This window comes from Pteropus vampyrus, unplaced genomic scaffold, assembly GCF_000151845.1.
Source record: "Pteropus vampyrus isolate Shadow unplaced genomic scaffold, Pvam_2.0 Scaffold161, whole genome shotgun sequence".
NCBI classification, from domain to species: Eukaryota; Metazoa; Chordata; class Mammalia; order Chiroptera; family Pteropodidae; genus Pteropus; species Pteropus vampyrus.
This window is the reverse complement of record NW_011888942.1, coordinates 2818742-2835334: the sequence shown is the minus strand read 5'-3', so window position 1 is coordinate 2835334 and position 16593 is coordinate 2818742.

Below are 16593 nucleotides of genomic sequence, written 5' to 3'. Positions count from 1 at the left end.
GACAATAGACTATTACTCAGCCATAAAAAAGGAATGACATTGACATCTGCAACAACATGAATGGACATAGAGGGTTATACTGAGTGGAGTAAGTCAGACAAGGACAAATGACGTATGACTTCACTTATATGTGGAATCTAAAGAACAAAATAAATAAGACAGGAACAAACTCATAGATACAGAGATGGTTGCCAGATGGGCGGGGATTTGAGGGGATGAAAAACAGAAGGGATTAAGAAGTACAAATTGGTAGTTAAAAAGTAGTCCTGGGGAGGTAAAGTATACCATAAGGAATATAGCCTATAGTGCTGTAATAACTACAGTGTCAGATAGGCACTAGATTTATTGGGTGATCACTTTATGAGTTAAATAAATGTCAATCACTGTGTTGTACTCCTGAAACTAATATAATGTATGCCAACTGTAATTGAAAAATTAAAAAATTATTTTAAAAAAGGAGATCCCTTCGATTTAGTGTCAGAAAAGCATTGATGATCCTCGGCCAGAGCTGTTTTTGTGGATGGACACAAGTGGAAAAATGAGAGGGAAGGGGAGAAAGAGACAAAGGGATAGCAACAAATTGAAGTGAGGAGGAGGAGGAGAGTTGCTGGGAGAGAAATGTGGGTTGTTGATTAGACAGAAGATTTTTGTGAGAAAGGACACTTCTTAGTGTAAATTTACTGAAATAATGGAGGGATAAGTTTTAAACCAGGAGGGGCCTGGAAAATTCCTCTATAGTGATAAGAAGGAGGTAGGTGAGAATTTGGTACTAGCAAACTGAGAGGTTCTCATTTGATGGCTTCTAATTTCTCTAAAGTGGAAGTTATCTGCTGAGAGTGAAGAATAATGGGGAAAGCTTGGAGATTTGAGGGGAGTTTTGAAATTGCTGTTGGGGAGAATGGGAGAGTGAGATGATCATAAAAGGGAAAAAAGAACCATAGCAGGACTGTTGGCCACTGGTGATGATTCTGAATTTATAGTATCTGAATGGGTAGGCAGAGGGGTAGATTGTGGAAGATCCAGAGCTAAGTTCATATGTATTTATCTAGGCTAGTGACTCTCAGACTGTGTCTAACAGGTCTTTTGTTAAACACCTAAGATATAAATAGGTATATTGCTAAAAAAAGAATAGCATGGGGGTGGGGGGGAATCTAAGGAATTCTGCCTGCTGTCTCCTTCACTTGGAAATTCATAATGTACCTCATGGTCCTGCATGGTCTGTGAGAAGTATTAAAATGACTAAACTTGCTAAACTGCATTTAAACCAATTCTGCCAAGAGAGATCTTCAAAATCTGGCCTCTACCTGATGGTCTTGCCATTTGTCAGTCTTCTAACCCACTGCCTTCTTCCGCATTCTTCTGGACTATTTGCATTTCTTTAAAATACTCCAATCCTTCTTTTCTCAAGTCCTTTGCACAGGATGTTTTCTTAGCTTGGAACATCCTTTTCCCCACCCACATTTCATCTGACTGTCTCAGGATTGCTATCACTCATGTTGGAATCCTTCCTCAAATTGCCCAAGCTTTGTGTCAGCATTCTATATTTATCTGCTCTCCCGCTGTGAGGTCATAGCACCTAACTCCTTGTTTACTTGTATTCTCCCCACTGGATTGTAAGCAACCTCAAACAAAGAAATTTTCCCTCTTTAGCACTGTTTCCCCAGCACCAGGCACAATGTTCATACATAAGACACACTCTGTAAGTGGCTGGGGAGCCAGTGATGAATGGTTCTTCCTTTCACCTTGGGCAGGAGATGGGGGGAGTGGGGAGGTGTGATTGTTAGAGATGCTGCATCAGGTGGATCTGGCCCTGGTTGAAGTCATTGAACCAGCAGGCACTTTGCTAGTTCTGAAGCCTTACATTTCTATAGTTAATATCTGTTATTGTTTTCCTACACACAAAAACGTATATGTGTGTACTCACACATGCATCTTTGAATGTATATGTATGTTGATAGACATATGTGCATAAAATTTGCATTCTCTCTTTCCTTAACATTTATTTCTATCTACTCCATTTGTCCTAAATTCTTTATGGAGTTATGGTTGTTTTCACACTCTTCATATTCATCTTGATCTCTTTCCCTTTTATAACACTTCCCATAGTCACCCCTCTGGGCCTTTTGCCCTTTCATTTTGTCTTTTATTTTTGCGTGTTCTTTCCAGGCTGCTTAAAGCGCCTCCCAACAGACTTTCAGAAGGAATACGCACATTTGCTTTGCGGTGCAGATGTTATACAATGGCGATGTTCGGTGCTTTTTTCCTCCCCTACAGGGACTAGATGCATACAGTGTTTCCCTGCTCATTCTTTGTAATAGTACTGCACAGGCAAAATGTTAATCAATTATAGCAGCAGAACTAATTAAAAGGCATGCATTATACATCTTGTGGACACATTCTTCATTAGCATAGATTCTTAGCATTACACATTCATGTCAGAGGGAATTAAAAGGGAAAACTTAAAAATAAAAAAGACATACAGAGAACCAGACACTTTGGTTTTCTTAAGACTTTTGCTGAATGTTTGCTTTTGTGGATTCAGATGTCCTTTTAATTTGTGTCCTTTTGAAAGAAAAACACTATGCTTTGTTTTTATGTACTTAAAAAAATCCAATGACTCTTAAAATGATAAAGTTAACCATATTTTTAACCCCTTGAAAGCTTAAATTATATTCAGTGAACAGGTTTCTAGAAATAGAAATAAACAATTAATTTAGCTCTTCCAATTGAATGTCTAATAGACATTCAATTATGTATATAGTTCAGTACTAGACTCATATTTGCAATGCTTTCAACTCAGTTCTTATTCCATAGCCCAGCATGGTCAGTAGCAAGATCGACCGAGAGTTACCAGGAAAGGGTACCTCAGAATTTCCCTAGAGTCTTGTCCAGTAATATGGCTTCTTCCTCAAAAAGATTTGTCTATTCAGGCTTTTCATGGCATTTTGGTCCAGATATGTACTGGACTACATATCTTCTGTACTGAAAGAGTCCTCTTGTGCATTAGCAATTCTCATAACTTTCTCTATAGATATCTTTACATGGAAAACAATCTGTTAGATAGTAGAAGTGATGATACAGTGATCACCAGGCATCCTTTAGTCACTGAGTCAGGTAATGTAATGATTGGATTCTGCTTTTAACCATGAGCATTCATATCACTTTTAAGATTTAAGAGCTTGAAATACCTAGTTGCTTACACTATTCCAAGAGTTTTACAACTTGTCTTCCTATTTTCACTCTTGGCTCATAGTCTATTCTCCACTCAACAATCCAAGTGAGATTTAGAAAATGTAAACCAGATCACATTACACCCCTGCATAAAACACTCAAATGCTTCCCATCATTTAGGATAAAATTCAAAGTCCTCTAAGTGGTCTACCAGGGCCTACTTGATTTAGTCCCTTCTTCAGTCTCATTTCTTACCACTATCTGTCTTTTCCACTTTGCTCTACTTAAGTACATAAAAACAAAGCATTCCTGTTGTTCTTTGAACATGTCAAATTCACTTTCTTCTCAAGACATTTGCACATGCTCTTCTTTTTTCCTGTCAGTCTCTCATCCCAGATGCAAGCATGGTTTGATCAATCAATTCATCCAAGTGTCTCTTCAGGTATCTCCTTAGAAAGGACTTCTCTGAGTACCTTATCTAGAACATCAGGTAGCACTCATAGCTATTATATTACATTGTATATTTATTTAATTTTTTTCCCTCTTCTCTACCAAAATATGAGCTCTTGCTAGGGGTTTTATCTGCCTGGTTCAGTGTTTTTATAACATGATCTAGAAGAGTGCCTGGTGCATTAAAAGTATTTGCTGTGTATTTATTGAATAAATGAGTGAATGTTCTTGCCTGCAGTCAAACGAATACTGGTATTTGGATTTGATCAGTTATTAAACTCAAAAGACCAGTTAGGCACGTGCCTCCTAGTGTAAGAACTTGAGAGAAAATTACATAAGACAATGAAAAATATTTCAAAACAAAGAGTCTAGTAGTATTATAGGAAAAGGATGTGGGCAGGTGGGATCTAAAAGTTCTTCATATAAATGACAGAGTGACAATCTTTACTATAGATACATTTACTAAAACTTAGAGTGGTTCATGAGAGTTCAGAGAAAATAACCTTTGTCTACCTGTTGCTCAAACTGTAAATTGGCACCTCTCCGGTATGACTCCTTATCAAAAACCTCAAAACATTGCATTAATTTTTGACTCAACAATTCTACATCAGATAATTTAGCTTATGGATGTAATTATGAACATGAGTAAAGATTTATCTCCAAAGACATCTAATACTCAGTCATTTATAATAAGAAAAACATTAGAAGCAACCTAAATATCCAATGACAGGTCATCAGTTAGATAAATTACAGTACAATTAGACAATGGAATTATGTGCAGCCATTTAAGATGGGAAAAGAATTACAATAAAATGCTAAGTGAAAAATAAGTTTATTAAACAATATGTAGCCATTAAACAACACACATACTCAAATTGTTTATGCTTATGTTGATTTAACCACCTAAATATTAACAGTAGTTATCTATGTTGAAGTTATTGGAAATTTTAAGTTTTCTGTTCCCTATTTTTTTAAAGGTTCTGTAATGAAAATTTATTATTCGTGTTATTAAAAATACACACCAGTGAACCCCACAAAAGTAAATAATTTCTTAAAGAGCTTCATGCAGATAAGCTACTGCTCCTTTTCTATACATATGTTTCCTCGTGGCATGTCCTGTTTTTTTAGGTTACACACCCATTTTTCTGACATACATTTATGGAGCGCCTACTGTATGCCAAACTCTGTATTAGGCTGTCCCTCCTCTATGGGATATTGACTTCACAAAACCCTTCACAACCATTGTAAACATTTTCATGGGATAGAGGAGAGACTCTCACATATCATTTTATCTCCTTTTTCTTGAAGATATTTCTGAAGGGGAAAGTATCTGTATGAAACCAATCCTAAGGCTTTTCATTTTGGACAGTCCACTATAACAAGATTTTTTTTTTTTTGCCTGGGAAACCTGCTTTTTGGTAGTAAAATCAAACCTTTGGCCTGCAACAGTTTTTGTTTGAGGTCTTCTCACGGTGTCACTAGACTATATGCCTGGCCCAGCTTCCCATGACAGAGCTGATATACCCACCTTGTTTTCCACTTTACAAGATTGACAGAGGCGGGAATAAAAGGCAACCTGCTGAAAGCCTTTAGATAGAACAGTATCTAAAGAATAGGCAGTGACTTGGTATCTCCTTTTTCAGGTGTCTTATTTAATACAGGATCCCTAGAGCCTAGTGTATTAGATGACACAGAGTAGGTACTCAATAAATCCTTGAGTGAATGATTTACAAATGGCCAGATATCAGCTCACTTGTTTCTAATCTCCCTGAAAGCACCCAAGAGCAGAGTCCTTTCTCTGGGTTTCTCCACATACCAATCCAGAGATATGTGAAAATAAAGAATTTTGGAAGTGTACTATATATGTAATAACTCTGATAAATAAAAATATGCTATGAGAAAATGTCAGAGATGAGAAGACACATAAATAATCCACATTGCATTGTAAAGATTGCAAAAGCACCCATGGACAATCATCCTTTTCCCTGCTTAACACGCAGGCCTTTAATTAGAAACCTAAATGATTATTACGCTTTCTATGTTGGAATCACTCTGTCATTCTGGCTCCTCTGTCCTTGAGTGAGATGAATTTCCAGTGGTGTGCTTAGACTGCTTTATTCGACAAGACCAGGTACAGTTAATGATCTTTACTTTCCCAGTAGTTGGAAGGGAGTTTTCATCCTCCTGGGGGAGGTGGCTGTGATGATTGGGTCAGAGTTGCTATATGTTGTCCATCTGCATCATTAACCTCGAGGAAGAGAGAGCAGTCTCTACCTTTCTCTCTTCCTAATTAGCAGAAGTTTCCAGCCTAGCTCAATACCCAGTGTTCCCAAATTAGGCAAATGTGCTTCTATGTTTCATTTACCCCAAGATTGACCTCCCTTATATAAAAAACTGGTGTTCTGCAGAACAGGCAGAGATGATTTTCTGCAAAAAACAGGTCGAGTTTCCTCTACCTGTGGGTGGCACAGTCTAGTTTTAGCTTCTGTTTTACTTCAATTCCATTCTCATACAGAAAAACCCATTCTCATCCAGAAAATATGTCAGAAGAAAACCCCAGACAACTCTGTTGTATTTGGATTACGTGACCAATTTCCCAAACAAGCAAATAAAAAGAGGCTTTATTAATACGAGGGCAGAAGATTTTCGAAGGCGATGAGGAGCAACAACCTTTTTCCCTGCGGTGGCTGTGATCGAAATTACTGGATGATACTTTCAGAAGAAGAAGAATGCCCTTTTGCCCTTTAAGACTCCAGTCAATAAGCTTTTACAAGCAGGAATCCAAAGAGTATGCTGTACTATCATTTAGTTTTTAATTAATACCAAATTACAATTGCATTTTCAGAGCATCCCTTGTTAGATCCACATTAACAATAAGAGAGTTCACCCGAATGGATGTTATTGCAAAGAACATCAAGGGAATGAATAAGAGATACAGGGTGCCTGGGGTGTGTATGCAGGGTAGAGTCAGTGGGGGGGGGGGGGGGGGGGGGTGGCATTTGTTGTGGGAGGAGAAAGCACAAAAATGAAAGGAATCTCAGCTAACAGCAAGGGAGCCCTGGAAGCTGACTGCTGTGTGTACAATAATTTGTTAGGGGCCTCCTCCTTGGGAAATGATTGTAAGGTTTTGCTCTACTTAGGAAAATGTTGGAGTGAAGGAGCAGCATGACAGAGAGGAAAGAGTATGGATTTTGGAATTAGACAGCATCAGATAAAAATACTACATAATGGTAGGTAAAGATAGTACTCATTTCTATGGCTTCTGGGAAGACTGATGAGCATGTTTTTGTAAAATTCCAGGTATGGGTTAGATATCTGGTAATCGGTAGCCATTAATGCCTCTAGTTTGGATGTGTAAATTTCAAAGAGGACCATATAGGCTGACCTGGGTAAGAAGCCTTTTTTCTTTTTTAAGGAAATTAGCATTTAAGGAAATAATTCCCATCATGATCACTATGGAGGATTTTCTCAGAACCCTTGTCTGAGGTCCTGAAAGAAAGTGGTTATTTTGGCTTTGGGAGCTATATTATTGGCACTTTATGAAAGGCCCTGGAAGATTTAATGCAGAGAAGAAGAAGAAGAAGAAAGAAGATAGAGGAGGAGAAGAAAGAATGAGAGCAGGAAGCAGTTGTGGTGGTGGCAGTGAAACATTTTAAATCTCTATTTTAAAGCCTAGTTATCTTGAAAAGACCAAGAGGAATTATGCTGTAATAATAACTGATTGCCTTTGAAAGATGGGAGTACAAATTTTTTTTCCCCTAGCTTATGCATTTTTCAAATTTTCTACAGTGAGCCAGCCTATATTACTTTTATAATTAGGAAAAATAAAATAAAATGACCCCTTGTTAATGGCTTCAGTGTCAAACATCCTATTCTGCACCTTTGAAAGAAATGTTGAGGAGCTTAGCTAAATGGTCAGATGTTCATAAATAGCATGAAAGGGGTTTAGAAATTCAAGTCCAGCCCCGGAAATCACCACAGCCAAGATAGGCCAGTACTCTTTCCTGTTTAGCGTTCACAAAAGGCAAAGAACAGAGTGTTTCATATGAGAGAATCTAGCTCAGTAAACACTAATCTTGGGAAACACTAATCAGATCTAATCTTGGGAAAAGGAAAGTTGTTTTATAAGAGGACTCCAACTCTTTCTCCCTGACTGCTTCCCAATTTGTGGAACTTTTTATTCTTGTATGTTCTCTGACACAGCATTTTGGTTCACTGGAACCTCATGAGTAAATTGGACAAATGCTGACTTATCACACTGAACCTGGCACCCTGGTTCTGTACTGTCTGCAAATCCAGTAGCAACAGTTGCAGGGGATCTGTGGGGCATCTTAAGCAAGTTTTAATTAAGGTAGTTATCTTCTTCAGACAGATAGTTCAGGTCTCTATATTTTATTCACCAGGACCCTTCAGGTCCAGCAAATGCTTTCAACAAATGCTGTAATGCTTATTTAGAGAAGAGTACTTTGGTTAACAGTTTCATGTCAAAATAATCATGGAGAACAAGGAAATAGCCCATCACTTGGCTCACATGGGTGAGCTAATCTGCATACTGAAAATGGTACAATTGACCTGGAATGTGAGTAAATTATGGATCACGAGGAGAATACTGTCATATCTTTTTCCTTGGAAATGGATCTGTATAATGCTTTCTTTAGTGGATGGGATCATGGGCACAGCCAAAAGAGAACTTAGTTTTTGAGAGAAACATCAGATGATGGATGGGTATTCCAGAAAGAAGTAAGTTAATTAATAATATTGAATAAGAGAGAAAGAAATTTATGTGGTTAAGATTTTTGAGTAATGATAACATACTTCTGGGGTGTTGTGAGAAATTGGAAGGCACAGCTCTTTAAGGATTTTGATGATATGAAAAATTGTATGCAATTGCCCCCAAGTTAGTGACAACTATGCCAGAGTCTGGAAGAGTCAAGGAGTAGTAAATTAAGTGAAACAAGGAGCAGAATATTTCCTAGTGGTTGAAATCCTTTTTCATTTTATCTTTACTTGATTATATTAATGTCCATAACTTGCCTTCTTAATATTACATACCATCTCTCATGCTTATAGTAAATTAAGATGACGATTAATATTTACAAACTAATTGCTATGGACTGAGTTGTTTTCCCACAAATATCCATATGTTGAAGTTCTAACCTCAAATGTGATTGTATTTGGAAATAGGGCTTTTAGGAGGAAATTAAGGTTAATGAGATCATATGGGATAGGGTCCTAATCCGATAAGATTGGTGGCCTTATACAAAGAGAAAGATATATCTTCCTTTCCTCTTGTGCATAGGATATGTGAGGACACAGTGAGAAAGTAGCTGTCTACAACCCAAGGAGAGAGTTCTTACCAGACACTGACCCTGCTGGCACCTTGATGTTGGATTTTCAGCCTCCAGAAACATGACAGATTTCTGTTGTTTAAGCTACCCAGTCTAAGGTATTTTGTTATGGTAGCCCAAGGTGACATACCAGTGAAGGATTTTTGTTTTTGTTTTTGTTTTTGTTTTTTTTTAAATTAAAGTTTAGTCTCTAAATTACTATGACGGAAACTTGGCCAGAGATTATTTTTTAAATCAAGCTCAATTATCTTCATCTTATTTCTTAAAGTTTCCTAACTGACATAAATAACATCTCTTGTATATTTCCCATCACTTACAATGATATTTTCCACTGGAGAAAAAAAAGAGGCCATGTTACCATATACCTTGGATAGCCTATTTCTTCATGCCCATCCATCTACTTAATTCCACAGTCAGCCTTGAATGCAGATCCCTCAGAGTGGGCTCTTCTTGATTTATTTCAATTCTATATCTTGAACAATTTCATTTTACTGTTTCTCAAGTATATATAATGAAGAACTGAGCTATGCCAATGAATGCAGGAGGAGGCTAAGCTTCTATTATATGATTAATAATGCAGCACTATTAATGAAACATTAAAAAGATGAAGAGAAGAATGAATGATGCTTTGGAACATTCAAAAACTAAATACAATTTTTTAGGAAAGTATTTTATTTGTGTATCTCAACAGATGAAATTCATAACCTTGTTTTCTGATAAGACAATTCAAACATACAAATCAATTACAACAATGTGCTTATCAGCTCCCCACTCCCACCCCTGTATTTTAAAGCAACTGACAGTTTTGAAGGACATCAAGACAATAGGGCTTAGCTAAACAATATGGCAATTAAAAATGGCCCTCTAAGAAAATAATTACAATAGTTGTTGAAAAGAATTTGTCCTTTGAGCAAAACAGACAGCATGAAAAGAATCATCATGAAACGAGAAGGATTATAGCTTCTCTTTCAATAAAAGGGAAAGGAGATGTATATTAAAACAATGGTACAGAAAGCTGGGGAGTCAGACTGAAAACAACAGAAAGCCCTAGGCAATAAATTTCTCCAATAAAATGCATCCCCTTGAAGTTATCCATTCAAACTCTTGTTTCATATTGAAATAAATAAATGCTCCCTGACCCCCGGCACCTGGAAGTGATTCATTTTATTATCCTTTCTTAAAATTAGTTTAGTAATTTTTCCAAGCCAACATCTCTCAAAGAAAAGAGGAGATTTGTGATGAATCTTGTAGATTTCACATAGAGGTCTTATTAAAGATAAATCAAGCCAACTCATGGTCAAGGCCATTTTAGATTCGAATGGTAAAGGGAGTAGACATATCTTGGCAGACCTGGGACTCCCTGGGGGAGAGGGGCTCATACTCAATGACTTTGTCCAGCCACTCTACATCCTGCAGCACCTTTGTAATAGGCCCCTGATTCCTCATACCATTTCCTCATACTTTCACAGTAAGCCTCACAGCACCCTTGTGAGGTAGGTAGTGTTATGGTTATTTTGAGAGATGGGGATGCAGAGATGTTAAGCAGCTTGTCCATAAAGAAACACGAATCTAGGGATGGAGTCCTGGGGACTCTTATTCCAGATCCTTGTCTCTTTAGTACTTAACTATTCTGACTCCCTGAGAGTGGATCATTAAAGCAGGTAGGTCTTAAAGCCAGATAGTGCCTGGCCAGTTAGACACTAAGGCCCATCTCTAAACCAAATGATTTGGATGATAGAATGAGAAACAGGTTGTGATCAACATGGAAGTCAAAGAAATGAATGTGGAGAAATGCCGGATTAAAGTTCGGGCCACAATTTGATAACTTTATTTATTTATGCCATTAAGTTACTATGATAATAGATTCTCAGTAGATGTTGTATGATTAAATAGAACAATGAATGAATGAAAAAGATTGTGCTCGGATAAGTGAAAAATCAAATTTTCTACATATTTTAAAACAAAAGCTGGAGAAATCTGATTTCCGATTTCTAATAAAGAATAAGAAGGGAAGAGTTAAGTGGATTCCTGAATTTTCTGTGGGCATGCATTTGAACTAATACTTGCAGCATGTAAAAGGATATAAACACAGCTATTTAGAATAATTTTTAATATAGAATTTTTATATTTATTGGTTTGGAACCCAAACTATGAGGATAAATGTTAGGGGCAGTGCTACATACATTAACACTATCCATTTTTCTTCAAAATGAAATTCTCTTGTATATTCCTATTTTTTCATTGTCATTCATTTGAAAAGCTTATGCTCTCCAGTTCTTAGCAAATGCTATTTTGAAAATACATTGAACTAAAACAATGAACTAGTCTCCTCTTGACTCATCAGCCAGAGTACACTTTAAGTTACTTTCCCTTTCTGTGAACCTATTGTTTTTTCACTCCAGAAGACTAAGGATAGAAAACAGCTACTATGTATTGAAACCAGCCCTGTATTAATACTAGAAAATTTCTTATTCAGTGCCATGGAAGGCTCTTGAGACCACCAAAGTAGAAGCAACTGGATTCTTCAAGTGTTGCTAAAATAGAAGATCTTATATAAATCAGGATGCTGGAGCTGACTTGGTAATCTCTCTGCATTACATGCTTGTTCTATGCTTAGTGAATTAATTCCCAATAGGATGCTTGAACTGATAGATAGTGAGGCTTTAAAAAAGTCTGGTATGGATATGTATGTGTGTTTAAAGAACTGTTTGTCTAACTTTCATGAGAGCCCTAATGTATATAGTAGATATACTCTATTATTCTTTTCTACATCTAGCTAATAGCCTATGGCTAAAAGAGTAGATTAAATGTAGTGAATTGTTTCTGTGCTGTGGTACTAGCATGCTTGATGTCCTGTGGTTAAAAATGTGACTAGTGATGCTGTGGTTAGAAAGAGCTCATATAGGTGTTACCTCTGTGGGGTCTGGTAAATAGATGTCTATCCCAATGTGACACTGAGCAAAATTATTCAATATAGCTCTAATGTCTGCAATCACATATAAGATTTAAGTCTTTCAAGCAAAGAGGTAACCTGTATAGTAGATTTATTTACTTTGTGTGTGTATATGGTGTGACTTTCCTTGGATTTTCTTCTTTCAGATCCTGACTTCTTAGTGCTTGAGTTCCATTATAGTTTTCCTTATTAGAGGCCAAACATAATAGTGAGAATCTATAGATAAGCCATATGTTTTCCATCTGTCTGTTTTTTTCCTTATTTTTCTCCATATGATTCTTTGTTATATGTATACATATATGTATATATGTATGCATGCATGTGTATGTATATGTGTATGTGTATGTGTATGTGTATGTGTATGTGTATGTGTATGTGTATGTGTATGTGTATCTGGCATTAAAATACATGTACTATTTAGAGAGATTTATTGGCATGTCCGTACTCAGTTCAGAGTCTTATGGAATGAAACAATGCTTTCATAGCTATACCAAGAGATTTCCTTCTCAATCTGAGTTTTCTGATAGAGGGTCATAATTTTTACATTTGGTTCTTTGTAAGGGTTGATGAAAGGCACCAGAGTGACAAGCCCTAGAAGCCAGTGTTTTCAGGTTTGCTATCAAACAGTGGCAGAATTCCTGGGTGAATTTCTCCTCAGGAATCCTATTAAAGTTTCTCTGTTTCCTCCTTAACTTGGCCGTATTCTATGTTAATCTTCACATCCTAAGTTTTGGGTCTGACAATAAGATAATTAGGAAAATAATATTGGATGCTATAATAAACTCATCTGCCTTAAAATGAGTAGGTAGAACTTTTATTTTGACTTTATTGAATGACACAGCAACATTAACAGACAGCTAGTTGGAGCAGTATGCTTATGACCGAGGAAAGTGAGAGGCATAACAACAACAATCGAAAACTTCAGAAACACAAAACTATGATGGGCTTCTAAATTTATGAGGCAGCACCTGGCCAGAATGTCTTTGAGTCAAAAATGTATGTTTAGCTTTCATTTAAAGATTTGACTCTGTTATACTATCTTTTTCTCATTGTTAGAAAGTAAGTCCTGAAGTATGACTTTACTGGACAACCTAATTTGTGATATATCCATTGGCAGAGGTGTGTACCCATTATATTCAGAACTACACTCATGGAACATCTTTGTCTTAGTCATGCTAGTTTAGTAGTATAAAATGAAAGCCCACTGTCAGAGGTTTGACTCTTACCCAAGCAGCTCTGGCATTGCCAGAAAGCCTTCAAGGAGAAGGAAATCCCTTGCTGGTGGCAAGCTCTTCGTTTTGTTATTAAAATATAGCTAAGGGGGGATTTTGTGAATTTCTTACTAGTGGTCTCAGAATTTGAGTATTTGCTGCTACCTGGAGGTGAATTTAGGGCTTTCTTGTCATTTACCAATATGGCTTCCAGTACCATTCCTGTCAGCTTTGTGCTTTCTTCTCCATTACTTACTCTTCACTGGAAGGCATGTAACAGGATATGGGGTGTGTGTGTGTGCATGTGTGCGTGTGTGTGTAGGTGATACCATAGGATGACAGGATGGCAGCTACCTCAGCATATCTCTAAAGCTCATTCCTTTAAGTACCAAAGATAAGAAGAGAGAGCACCTTTACTCTCAACAAAAATATTACACAAGGATAATTTTTACATTTTCTTTTCTTCTTTAACACCAAACAACCTTCTCTTTCCCTTGTTACTAATTTGCCTAAAGATGAAAGATTTCTCTCTCTTTTTTTTTTGTCTTCCTATCTTTCATGATATCTTGAATCACTGATAATTGGCTGAGTGAAAAACTAGGTGATGTTGTATGTATGACTTGCTGAACTCTTCAGTTCTTGCTCAAATATATTTCATGCCTTAAGTCATGACCATTACTTGTTCATTAACCAAGTCAAATACATTTGAGATAATTTTGCAAATACAGGTTTTGTCTTCACTAAAGTGGCATGTCTTTATAGCGTGGTTGATATTACCCAGATTGTGATATCCCACAGGTCAAACCGTGGCCCCTTGGTAATTTTGCCTAGGAGGAAGCTAATAGCCTGGCCTCTGATCCCTCTCTGAATGGTCTCCACCCACCACACATTAGAATCAGATTCCACTGTACCTACTGCTTCTCTTACTAAAGATTATTTGTTTATTATTTGATCTAATAACAGTGCTAAAGATATTTAAACAACCTCATGTTCCCTGTAAGGCTCATATAACCTATCTCTCTCAATAAGGAATTATTTTCTAATATATGACTCCAATTGTCTTTTATTATGTTTCATTTCTTAATAATACCTCAATGGATTTAACTGAGATGTCAGACGCTTAAGCCCTTTACATCAGTAAAGAAAACATGTTCTCTTATTTTACATATTAATAACATAAATTATTTTTACATGTTATAAAAACATGCCCACAACAATAAATCAGATAGTCAATGAGACACAAACCTAAATCAATATACTTTTGTCATTAGCACTAATTTTTTGAGAACAAAAACAAGCTAACAGGCATTTAAAAAAAAGTATTGTAGTTTGTTGGTTTAGTAACATTCAATCATAGGATGTTCCCAGAATAAGGTTTGATAAAAGACATTAAAGAAGAACACAGACACATATTCTGTTTCTTTTTTCCCCTCTTGCTCAAGCTTATCAATGTTTAAAACAGTTACATTTTAAACACTTAAAAAAAAAAATCAAACCACCCTCCCCCACATATTTATATATGTATATATAAACAATAGCTTTTTAATTAATTATGATTTGGGGGCATTCCACACCAAATGGAAAACGAAAGAAGACAAGTGACTTGGGTTTCAAGCAACCCATTTGTGTGTGATACTCTTGATTTTATAACTATGGAGGAAAAGAGCATGTTTTCTTACAAATAGTCTCTAAACAAAGTTTGTTCACAACTCAGTTCCTTTTTCCTTCTATCACATAGTGTGTTGCTAGACACACGTTGTAAAGATTGGGAGAATTTTTTTGCAAGTCTGAATCAATCTCCTGTTTAATCACTATTTGTTAATTACATGGTATTGTAGATTATAATGATTATGTTGAAATGGAGATTAAAGATATTAAAACAATTTAGAATAGGTGTGCAATAAAATGAAGAAAGTTAACACGACAACCAAGTTTCTTTTTTTTTTTTTTTGTCTCTTGTAGAATAGGTACAAAATCTTTGACTTATTTTCAATATGGAAAGTTATCTTTTGAACTTTATTGGAATTATTATCATTAACCAATTTAGTAGAATATAAATTTGCATTTTTGTTGTCTTCTAATGGCTATTTTGCATATTAAAAGTAAAGCCGTCCTTAAAATATGCAGGACTCTCTTGATTATGCCAGCTCTTTTCTCATCCTGCTAAGGCTATAAATAATGCTTCTATTTAAGGCTGGCATTATATCAACCCACCTGCTTCTGGAAGAGAGAGGAAAAAAATCAGAATCACTCAACCTGCAGATTGCTGTCAGTTTGTGATCATGTGAATAGTAAGTCTTAACTTTTAAAGTGTTATGTGAGATAGGCTGGAGGGATTTTTGAAAAAAGCAATTTCCGGTTTAACAGTTACCCAAGAATTTGAGTACTAATGAAAGGCTTATCCCTGGAGAAAGTATTCATTGACTAGGTATGGCAGCAGCTGGAAGGTGACAGTGGTGAGTAAGGCAGAGCTGGAGAATGAGGGATCATTTCAATTGTATCAGGAAAGGGGGCAGGAATGTGGGCGAATACGTAAGTTTTCCTCTCTCTGTGGACTGTCTCAGGGGAGTTAGTGGTCTCTGTTCTTTTCTTCCTCCTCCTCAGGATGTTCCCCAGGGAAATGGGGGTGGCTGAAGGAAAAGAGGTATGAAAGACCTTGGCAAACTGGAGAAAAGCAGTCTGGGGCACATGCAAGCTTGGTTTGATCAGGTTTTGAAAGAGGAACATCAGCTCCAGGCCTGTTTTAGAAAAGTAAACTTTTTAATCGTGTCTTTTTTTTCCTTCCTGCAAATATGTTATACTGGGAAATCTGTTGAGAAACTCACATCAGATAAGCAGTTTCCATTTGCTAACTTTTTTTTTTTTTTTGAGAAAATGTGCAGCTACATTTATTGTTTCCAAAACAGATAAACCAACTTCACATTTGAAAATCTGTCATTAATTGTTAAAGTATAGTTTACATGGCTATCCTTTAAAAGACTAGACTTATGGCCCTTAGACCTAGTTTTTGTTAGGTAACTTAGCTAAATATAACAGATCAATTATCATTTTGATCTTGTGTATTTATGTTGTAAAGCTGTTCTTTCCCTGTTGTACTTTTGCTGGAGTAAGAATAAGAAGGCTCTCTTGGGAATGGCTTTTGAAGGTGTTAAGGGAGGAGTAGCTGAGAGATTCATGTCGTGTTTGTCACAGAACCAAGAAGTGCCCTCTGTTGCCTAATCAAAACATGTGCTTCTAAAATCAACAAGTCAGATATTTCATCCCTCAAGGCTTTCCACTCATAAAGGCAGAATAACTCCAAAACTCCTCAATTAGAAAATATAACAGATTTTATCAGGAAGGGTGGAGCTTCTAAGGCAAAATGTTGGAAAGTCAATGGAAATAACCAGGCACATGATGTCTAATGGGGAGTTTCAAAGACCTTAATCCCAGTAATAAAGATGATATTTACCAAATTACT